Here is an 11,113-nt window from a genome sequence, read left to right as displayed (position 1 = left end):
TATAATGTCATCTTCAGCGTCTCTTGCAGAGTTGAAAAATAAATAAACAGAAGGAGGCGGGAGAAGGGGTTAGGGTTCGTGCGTGGGGGAAGAAGATGAGGGATGGGATGCGGGAGAAGGGTGCGGTAGATTAGGGTTGGGGTTAGTCTTTGTGCAAAGAGATGCGGGGGAAAGGGTTAGGGTTCCTGCGTGTGCAGGGGAAGGGATTAGGGGGGAATAAGAGAATCGAACCAAAACACTATACAACGTCGTTTAGTATTAATGTCACGTAGGCACCGAGGCCACAACGGGGATAAGTTGCAGTTGCATTTAGCATTTTTGAAATAAATAATACTCTACTACATACGTAATTGTTCCTCGGAACAGTTGTAGATCCATGAGCATGTAACGCTCCCTCGTTAGTAGTGTACTTAAAAAAAGTGGCATTTCATGGCTGCATCAGCAAGCAATCCTGACGCTTTAATTTATTTATACAGCCCAAACAACATCATCGAAATACAGGCACTCTCTTGATAACACATGCATGATACATGGCTTGCACTGACCTTTAGGAGATCATACAGCTAGTGCACAGACAAAGTTTCTTTTTATATGTTGAACTTGGTTTGCTTCTTTGTCAGCTGCATGATATCTTCGACAAGTAGTGCCATGTTGAGGTAAGAAGATCCTCCCTCTTCAATCGCCCTCTTACCAATCTCTGCAAGCTTTCTTACTCTTTCCCTTCTCTCCTCTTTCTTTCCCGTCACCCATCACCAGCTTGTCCATGGGGCCTCCTTGACATTCTCCCTCTTCACCAACACCCCAAACTTCTCTTCTTCTCCCCATTCAATCAGCACGTTGGCTCCCACCCTCACACCAATCTCTAAAACTTGCACAATAAACTTCTCATTAAAGAACTGCTCTTCAAACAAAGGCCATGTTATCATTGGGATGCCACCGCAAATCCCTTCCAGCGTGGAATTCCAACCACAATGTGTTATGATTTATGAACCCACCAATTGCCAGATGGGAATTAGCACCTATGGTGCCCAACCCAGGATCAACAAGCCTCTTCCTTTTACCCTTTCCTCAAAACCCTTCTTTAATAACCATTTTTCCATCTCTGCCCTTCTGTACTCACCTCGTATAACCCAAATAAATGGCTTGTTCGATACTTCCAAAACCCAAACCTAGCTCTACCAATTGCGGAGGTGTAAGACGATTAAGGCTTCCAAAACATGCATAAATTACTGTTCTAGGTGGCCATGAATCAAGCCACGTCAAGCATTGGGATTCATCAATAGAGCCTTTCTTGCCTCTCTCAGACATATCCAAGGTTGTTGCATAGCAAAACATGGCCAATACACCATATTTTTTCTCCTATTGTCTTTCGATATTCTTGGGCATATGCCGGTTCCAATTCCTGGCAACTGTTAACCAATACTCCATATGCTCCTCCTTCAACTTCCCTAATCTTTTCTTGAACACCACTCATATGATCTTGCTGGTTCGAGCCACGATTGAAGGATCGAGGAGGTAGCCGAGCTCTCGTGAATCCAATTTGATCTGGCAATCCGGGTAAAAAGCTATGAATTGGAAAGTACTGTCAATACCTTGGACTTGTGTAATTGTGAGAACACACAAGATTGAAGCAATTTGTACCTTCGAACAGGATTCTTGAAATGCCATACTTGAGGGTGGTATCAGCTGTCCATGCGAGATTTCTATCAGATATGATCCAACTTGGAAGGGGCTTTAGCTCTTCAAACATGATCTGCTCCAGCTGTTGCTGCAACATTTTTTTTTTCAAAAAGGAGGACGGAGCCTCCATAATATTATATATATATATATATATAAGTGTGATCCTCACTTAAGGCGGAAGAAAACCATCAAAAGAAACTGGAGAGCTGGGTTAAAAGAGAAGACAGAAGATTAGCAACAAGCTAAGAAAAAATGGTTAAGTGATGGGGATCAAAATTAAAGATTTTTTCATGTTGTTATTGCCCAAAGACGAAGGAATTCTCCCGTTCAAAATATGAGACTAGAAGACGGTACGGAGGAGGAATCACAGGAGCTAGTTCATGGGGAGGCAGTGAAATATTTTGAGGATTTTTTGGCTCTACAACCTAATCAGGGGAGAGAGTTAACTGAACTGAGCCACCTTTTACAACCTATAATACTGGAGAGTGAACAAAACAATTTAATGGAGGTACCTTTGGAGAAGGAAGTGAATAGGGTTTTGGCTTCCATAGCAGCGGAGAGTAGTCCGGGGCCGGATGGGTTTGGGTCAGCGTTTTATTTGTCATCTTGGCACGTGGTTAAGGAAGATGTGATGGAGGCCGCAAACGATTTTTTCAAAGGTATGGAACTCCAAGATTCTACACTTCTACATGCATTATTCTTATACCAAAGGTGAAGCATCCTCAAAGTTTTGATAAATTCTGTCAAGTAAGTCTTTGCAACGTGATTTATAAGGTTTTTGTTAAACTATTAGTGAATAGACTTTCAATGTTTATTGGAAAAATTATCTCGAATAAGCAAGGCGCCTTTGTGAAAGGGAGGAATATTTTTGAAAACATTTCCTTAACTCAGGAGATAATTAAGTTGCTACACAGGAAAGCGAGGGGTAGAAACATTATGCTGAAAATAAACATGAGTAAAGCATATGATAGGGTGGATTGGAGATTCTTCGATCATGTCTTGGGAAGTTTTGGCTTTCCAATGGCTTTTCGTAGGCTGGTGCTTGGTTGCGTAGCTTCGCCTTGGTTTTCCATCATGATGAATGGAACATACAAATGCTTTTTTAAGTCATATAGGGGCCTTCGTCAGGGAGACCTGCTATCTCCATATTTATTTATTATTATGGAAGAGGTGTTAACTCAGTTGATTAAGGAGAATGTGGCTGAGAAGAGAATGAAGTTGTTCACTCATCCGGTTAATGCACCGTGTTTCGCATCTTTTGTATGCGGATGATGTGGTGGTCTTCGCTAATGCTAGTAAAAGCTCTATTCGGTGTTTGGTGGAGATATTGAAGAATTATGAGGAATGAACAGGACAGTTGGTGAACTATGAGGAGTCTACAATTTTTTTCTCTAAGAGACTTCCTATCCGGCGCAAGAAAGAGGTTCTATAGAAGATGGGTTTTTTGGAGGGACAGTTTCCGTTTACCAACTTGGGGGTGCCTATAGTGGATGACAGATTAAAAATTAGGCATTTAGATCCTTTAATTGAGAGGGGAGAAAAGAAATTGGCTGGTTGGAAGAATAGGTTATTATCGCAAAGGGGAAGACTTATCTTGCTAAGGCATGTGCTTTCAAGCATGCCTATACATCTTCTTTCAGTTCTACATCTGCCAAAAGCGATTTTGAGGAAGTTAAATAGCCAATTTGCTTCATTTTTCTGGGGAAAACAGGGAGGAAAAAAGAAGTGGATGTGGAGAGCTTGGAAGAAATTATGAGAGCCAGTAGAGGAGGGAGGCATGGGAGTGAGGAAGTTAGGGGAGGTGCAGAGATCATTTTTTATGAAGTTTGGTTGGAAAATCTTGACTCAAAGGTCATTATGGGCAAGGTTTTTTAGGGCAAAATATGTTAAGAATGGGCACATTGTATTGAGTTTGGAAGGTAAACCGGGGTTGAAGTTTTGGAGTGGTATTGTTGAAGGGTTGTCAGACCTGTTACAAAATTCAAAATGGAAAGTGAGGGAAGGAAAAGTTTCGTTGTGGTTTGATAAGTTTTTAAATTCTAGTCATTTGCTTGAATTTCAGGAGTTTGTTATTAATGATCAGTGGGATGTTGAGAGACTTCAGGCGTTGTTAGGGGAACACTTGACTAGTGAAGTGGTATCAACAGTGGGAGTGTTACAAGAAGTGAAGGATGTCTTAATATGGTTACCGGATAAAAACAGTATTTTCTCAACTAAGTCGGCATGGAAATTAATTAGAGTGAAGATGCCAAATTTTACTTGGGCGAAGTGGGTCTGGAACAGCATGCTTTCAAAAAAAATTTCTTTGTGCATGCGGAAAGCTTTCTTTAATTGTTTGAGTGTGGATGAGCAGGTTAGGAAGTTGAGGATTCTTATGGTTTCTTGTTGCAACTGCTGCTTGGAGGGGCAAGTAGAGGATTTGAAACATGTATTATGTAAATGTGAGTTTGCAATAGAAGTGTGGAAAAAGATCTCGGGTGAGGTGGGCGTTCCATTTATGCCTCAGCAGTCCTGGCATGAGAGGGTACATGTATGGTTCAATAGAGCTTCTAGGCATTCTCAGCTTGGGATTATGGAGGAGACGGTGTGTAGCAAGGTGGGAAGGAAGAGGTGAAAGCTTGATTGAGGTGTGGGGATCGATACAATATTGAGTGAGGATGTTGGTGGGGCAGGTACGAAAAGTTAGGAAGCTGTCCGAGAATGACTTACGGGTGTTAAGGGGAATGGATATGCCACTAGTTGAGAAGAGTTGTTCAAAAATGAAAGTGGTTCGTTGGTTAAGGCCTGGAACGGGAAGGTTTAAGATCAACTTGGATGGGAGTAGCCTTGGGAACCTAGGTTTGAGTGGAGGGGGCGGTGTCCTGCGTGACCATGGGGGTAGTTTGGTGGCTGCTTTCTTAACTTATTTTGGGCAGTGTTCTAGTATTGAAGCGGAGCTAAGGGCAGCGTTGGAGGGTTTGAAGTTGTGCATAAGTTTGGGGTTTGTTCATATAGATATAGAGTGTGATTCCTTGGTTCTCTTGGATTTTGGCTGCAAAGTTTACAATGTGGTATCTTTGGAATTTTTGGGATCAGTTGTGGAGGTTATTGGAAACTTGTGATTTCTCCATTAAGCATTTATTCAAAGAAGGCAATAGAGTGGCTGACTTTTTGGCGAGAGTGGAGCTTTGGGGGAAAATAGGTTGTTCATTGAGGTGAACTAGTTTCCTCGGGAACTGAGGGGTTTGTATAGATTGGATAAAATGGGGTTACCTTACATTAGAGAGGATTTTTTATGTTTACAAGTTAGTGCAGGTTATATGATAGTGTTGTTCTCTTGTTTATCTTTTTGGTTTTTATTGCAATAAAATCCCCCTTTTTATAAACCACATCCTGCCATAAAGGTGGTTTTTGCCCAACCACTAACGGGAAGCCACCAATCGGTTCTTCTTGAAGATCAACCTCCACACATATTCTTGCCCCTGTAGCCCTTATTCTATACAGTGTTGCATTATCTGTACCCAGAAATCTACCAAATCTAGAAGCTAGAATTTGTAGACAATCAATCCGATACAGATGAAGGAGCAAACCTAGTACGAAGATCCATTGAGGCGCAATTGAAGGCTATTTCTTCACATCGAAGTCCACGGTCCAATTGAATAGTCTAAACTGACATCCAGCCACCATCCTCCCCTCTCTCGCCCAAGCATGAAGGTAGTCTCTCTCATTTGCCAAATGTAAAAAGACATGAAAATCATCCATAAAAATGACCATCGGAACCTCAGAGAAATCCCAAGTCTTGATAATCTTCAGTCGCAAGACATCGATCGACGGTCTCACCGCCAGAAATTTCAGCACCAGTGCAAACTTGAGGTCCTCTGCTACTCTGTCAATTTCCACCTCAAAGGAAACGAACCCTAACTCACCATTAATCTATTCCGGCTTCCTCAGAGGAATCCGAAATTTAGGTTGCGACAACGTCCTCTGCAGAGCTTGCGCAAACGACGGTTTCTCTCCTCCCACCCCAGTCGGCAGATCACCCTTCTCAAGTTCAAACCCTTCCAACCAACCACTAGGCAACTCCTTCTAATTACCGCCGGCCACAAAGGACACTGAAGTGTCACCCAGAACGGTCATGAGCCGCTGCCCTAGAAGCAGAGCACAGAAATGCGAAAACTTCAAACCCTAGTAGAGGGAAATAAAATCGCCCTCCTAATTTACCAAAAAGCCCCTTCCCTATTCCCAAGTTCATATGTCATTTAAAATTTCCACTGCTATTGCTGCAACATGCTCACCGCTGTAACAAAATTCTTCACCAGGTTTGGCGAAGGAAGAGAATTTGTATTCTCGCATCCTTTTGGCAAGTCGGCCTCGGCATATGGAAAATCAAGCTGCAGGATTCGGATGGATAGTCCAGATTTAAGGACACGGTCAATGGTAGTACTGAATCTAATAACATTGAGTGGTGTGGTGACTATAGTGACTATACTACTATGCGCTATGCCAATATCTTGGCTATGTCTATCATAGGAATGAGATGGCCTTGGGACATCAAGGGTATCAATCAAAATGAAGCTGGGGATAAGACAATGTTTAATCCATTCTTACAATTCTGTAGAGATTGATTGACGTTGATCAGCTTTGGGTACCTGATCTGTTCCTTGTTTGGGTTGATTCTTATATATGGTACTGACAGTGACGTAAGAGCATACATAGGCTTACTCTGTGTATGGTGAGTTATACAATTTACAATCAATATTATTGTCGTTTCGATAATGAGTTGAGATAAAAATTAAAAGTTAAAAGTTAAATAAAATACTGTTAAAATATTATTTTTTAATATTATTATTATTTTAAAAATTCAAAAAGTTGAATTATTTATTATATTTGTATGAGAATTTGAGAAAGTTGTAAGGGTAATAATACCCTCCATTAAATAAAATAAAAAAAGTAGTAAATAGGTAGCAGAAGAGTAGTAATCTTATCATTTTTCAAATTGTAACAATGAAATGAGATAAGATAAAATATTTTTACTATCCAAATAGGGCCTAATTTACTCCATCTGAACTGGAATCTTGTTCCCTTTCAGATTCTTTTTGTTTAGAGAGACATCAAATTGAATGTTGTATTTGAAGTCAATGAGCCATCGAGTTCTTTATTTAGTTACGATTACAAAAGGATTTATCAAGTACAAAAAAGGATTGAACATAGAGGTAGGTGATGCATAGTACAAGAAGTGAGTATTAAAAAATTATATTTTAACAATATTTTATTCAACTTTCAACTTTCATATCATCTTATTTGTGTAACCAAACGAGGCCTTAGAATAAAAAAGGTGGTGGACTCCAACATTCGTTCCAAACTAGCTAATACAACACACACACACACAAAAAAAAAAAAAAAAAAAAGGAGGAAGGATTGCAAGCCAATGACATGGCCCCCATCATTTCCCACAAGGGGAGCCACCCAAAACGGTTTTGATATAGTCCAAAACTCAGACTGTGATACTACAACTAAAAAGTCACAGTGATTGTTTTGTGCCATATTTTGATGGTCTAGATTGACTGAAAGGGACTTTCATTTGCTTTTTCCTATGATCTTTGATTGGGAAAAGCATGAACATAGGAAAATGGAAAGCGATAAATAGTTTAAATCCCTAAAAACAACTGTTAGTGGTACACACGCCACTATTGGAGAGAGGAGGTTGGTCAAATATGAAAGATCCAAGGCCTTTGATTCCACTAGTGTTGCGCGAGGTGATAGAAAGCTCACCATGGCATCGCGAGGCATGGATCTCATGCTCGATTTTGACCTCATGTGAGCCACACATGCTGCTTTTTTACGATTTTCTTCTACCGACAGAAGGATCGGCGACTAGGGAGTCTTGTGGTGTAGTGTGTGACGGTCGTACGCCACTAAAAAGTAGTAGATTAGCCCATCTCCGTGCTTCGGAAAACAAGAAACATAATTAAGAAAAGTTACTAGACAGTTCTGGAAAGGATAAAGGAGGGATGAGTCAAAGCTCATGTTGGGTTTGTGGAGGCTAATTTTGTTGGTGTATCTGCCTGTTTTGATGACCCGACCCAACAATGATGCGTTATGATTTTTTGTGAAGCCCAAGCTAAAGCTAAAGCAATAGACAGAAAGTTCGCTCGAAGTTCACGCGACAAGTAGCTCAAGCGAAGCTTAAGCAGAGAGTTCGTTCAAGTCTCGCTCGACAAGTCGCTCGAGCGAACATCGGACAGAGAATTCGCTCGAGGCGTACTCGATACTTCACTCTAGTGAATACTGCAGAAAAGTGAAAATTGGAGTTTTCACTGTGTGACACTACAAATATGTACTTGCGAACAATTTAGTAGGTTCTGAATGTTATGAACAGTGAGATTTCGCCTCAAAGTATATTTTGTGATTCCTCAGTATAATAAAATCCTCTGCAGCTTTGTGGTAGGCATGTTGTCGAATCACGTTAATTTTGTGTCTCACTCCCCCAAGACAAAGATAAAGAGTTAGGTGGAGAAGTTTTGGGAGGAGAGAGAAAATATCTGGAAAAATAGGATGGCTTTCTATATTTATGAGAGTTACGTTGCATGCTAAACTTCTTACACTTTTATCCTATTTCTATAATTCTTAAATTCGTTCTTATTTTGTAAAATAAAAAATTCAAGAATTAATAAATAATATCACATTATTATAATATGATAGAAGCAAGATGTGGGTGTAGTATTTAGTCAAGCCCCAAATAGATAAATTTCATACAAGCCTTTTGTAAAACAATAGGTCCCACTAATAAAGAATAGTTTTTTTTATACTTTTTTTTAAGGTGGGGTCTACTTTTTTACAAATGCTTGTATGAGACTTGTCTATTTGGAGCTTGTACAAATCATTTCTCCTTTAAAAATATTTAGTGTAAACGTAAAAATCTTAATGACGTGATATTCTATAATAAGGGGAGTATTACACATAGTATTTTTAGAGTATTTAGAAAATTTTCATTCTTGTCATATGCACTTAATTATTTAATTATATAGACGATTGCATATATATATATATATATATATATATATTCCAAACAAGCTTCATTGTCATATTACAGATTATAGAAGAAAGTTAATTATACAATATATATGAGTGGATTTTTCCCACTATAAAAATCTAATAGACATTGAAGAATATAGATAAGGGGAATGCTTCCATATATTAGGTTGGAAGCTGTCCATTACGCAAGATTATACGCATATCAATTATTAGATTAATGAACTTTTTGCACTTTCCATTCATCAAAAGAAAGTAACAGATATTCCATGTCTCTTATGATAGACTGCATTGTCCAATCTGTTCATGTGCAATTGCCTGTACCACCAGATTTGAGTCTCCTTCAATGAGGATTGTCTTCAATGATCTCTATTTACTGCCTCCTAAATTGCCATTAACAATGCTATGGCTTGTCCAAAGTTTGGATTGATATCGTTTATGAATCTTGTGTGGATAAAGAGAGGCGTGCCAATGTCAGATATGCAAATCGATACTATATTGTGCTTCCAATATTACTTCTGATTGCCACATATAATATTGAAAGTGAAGAAAAACCTTTGAGGGAAAGTAGCCATCTGGCCTCTTGCTGGTGTGTTTATCATGTGGTCCATGCATTGTTATGTTTCCTGAGGGTTTTGGAAACTTTGGATACAAACCAATTTCGTGATGGACAATGAAAGTTGTGGATTACCTGGTTTCTTAAAAACCAAATCGATGTTATCCATGAATATGGCGGCAAATAATTGGAAATAATGAATTAATGTCTTCGATCTTCAAGAATATTGATTAAGATCCATGCCAGTTTGAGATAGGTTGGGAGGCAAAGTACTGATAGATATGTGTGTGTTGTATTATATTATATCGATGGGCGATCGAGATTGGATCGTGTATAAACCTACATTCATGCCGACATCGACCGCCGCTCCGTCAATAGGATATCTCAATTGTATGGGCGACCGAGATTGGATAATGTATTTTGTAACAATCCATGCTTATAGAATTATCATATATTGTTCCCTTCACGGAATCCAAGCGATAAGATCGATATATATATATATATATATATGTATATATATGGAAGATGCTTGTGGAGCCCCTCAAACTTACCGCTCAATCTTACTGCTCATACATTTTAATTTTTTTTTATTTTTTATTTAGTGGTTGAGGAAGTGATTATTAGTGAAATTATATATTTTTTATTTTTTGTAATGATTAAGAATGTTAAAAAAATATTTGAAAGAAAATAAAAAGAAAATGAACAACAAATTTATAACTAGCGGTATGCCCAGCGGTGAACGTTGGGCGGCCCGCTAGCACCATCATATATATATATATATATATATATATATATATTGCCAGCAATAAACCCTTCCTTAGCAGGTACGTACTTGATTCTCAAAATATTTCCAACATGATCTAGTTCTAATGTCGTTGGCATCAAAAGCTTTAATTTCTTGATTCAAAGGATCCTTCAACAAATTAAACAACCAAATCTGAGATTTTTCAAATGGCTGCTTATATATATTCCAAAATTTTAAGTTAGAATTGGGTCACTAGGAATGATATATTATAAACCGAATTATAGAACTTACTCCTAGAAAAATAAAAAGCATTAGATCTTATACACCGCTATCTTAATTATATATATATATATATATAGTAATGAAAGCACGATCGATGCATGATATATGCATGTACGTTGTTGTTGTGCCAATAGGCTGGCCATGTCAAGCATGGCGGGCATGCACTGGCACATCAATGCGCGGTATCATTGATCACAAAGTGAAGCTGGTGGTCGGACTGTGGAGCCCTCGCATAATCGGAGGAATATTAGAAAACGAACCAGATCATGAAGACAATTAATTTCCTGATGATCAGATCATGGCTCTTCCTGTTCCTGGGGACGTTGGATTAATGGCTAATTATAGATCACTTGTTAATATATGTGTGTGCTTCATGTAGGGAGACTGACGTGAGAGCTAGCATATCTCTATCTAGAAGGAATTGTTGGATTAAAAGGGCTGCAAAAAACACAATAGTCAGAGAAAGTTTGCTTCAAGGCGCGTTACAATGTCGCTTTCTTTAAGACAATATTCGCCCCCACCAATAACGGTATGCACACGGGTTACAAGCGAATTTGCTTCCAAGATACAATGAAGCTCAGAACAAGTCTGTTTGTCTAACTGCGTTATGCACACACGAAATTAGACCCCGAATACCCTCAGATTTTGCTATTCAATCAAGAAATTAGAAATCTGTTCTCTCGAGAACAAACAGATTCTAACAAGTTCTAATAATATGAAGAAGTGAAGAACTTGAGAGAGAGAGAGAATTCGAAATTATATTATGTCCTGTTCAAATGGCAGGTCAATGGGTCTATTTATAGATAACCAAAGGTTGTGAAAGAAAAGTTATAACTCTT

General features: G+C 38.8%; 1 pseudogene; it reads right to left on the bottom strand.

Moving 5' to 3' along the window:
- Window positions 1–587: 587 nt before the first annotated feature.
- Window positions 588–1,777, bottom strand: LOC109005692 (annotated as a pseudogene).
- Between the last annotated feature and the right edge of the window lie 9,336 nt (window positions 1,778–11,113).

The sequence above is a fragment of the Juglans regia genome, chromosome 3 (genome assembly GCF_001411555.2).
Source record: "Juglans regia cultivar Chandler chromosome 3, Walnut 2.0, whole genome shotgun sequence".
In the NCBI taxonomy this organism is placed as follows: domain Eukaryota; kingdom Viridiplantae; phylum Streptophyta; class Magnoliopsida; order Fagales; family Juglandaceae; genus Juglans; species Juglans regia.
The sequence above is the reverse complement of the archived record's forward strand: the minus strand, read 5'-3'. Positions and strand labels throughout refer to the sequence as shown.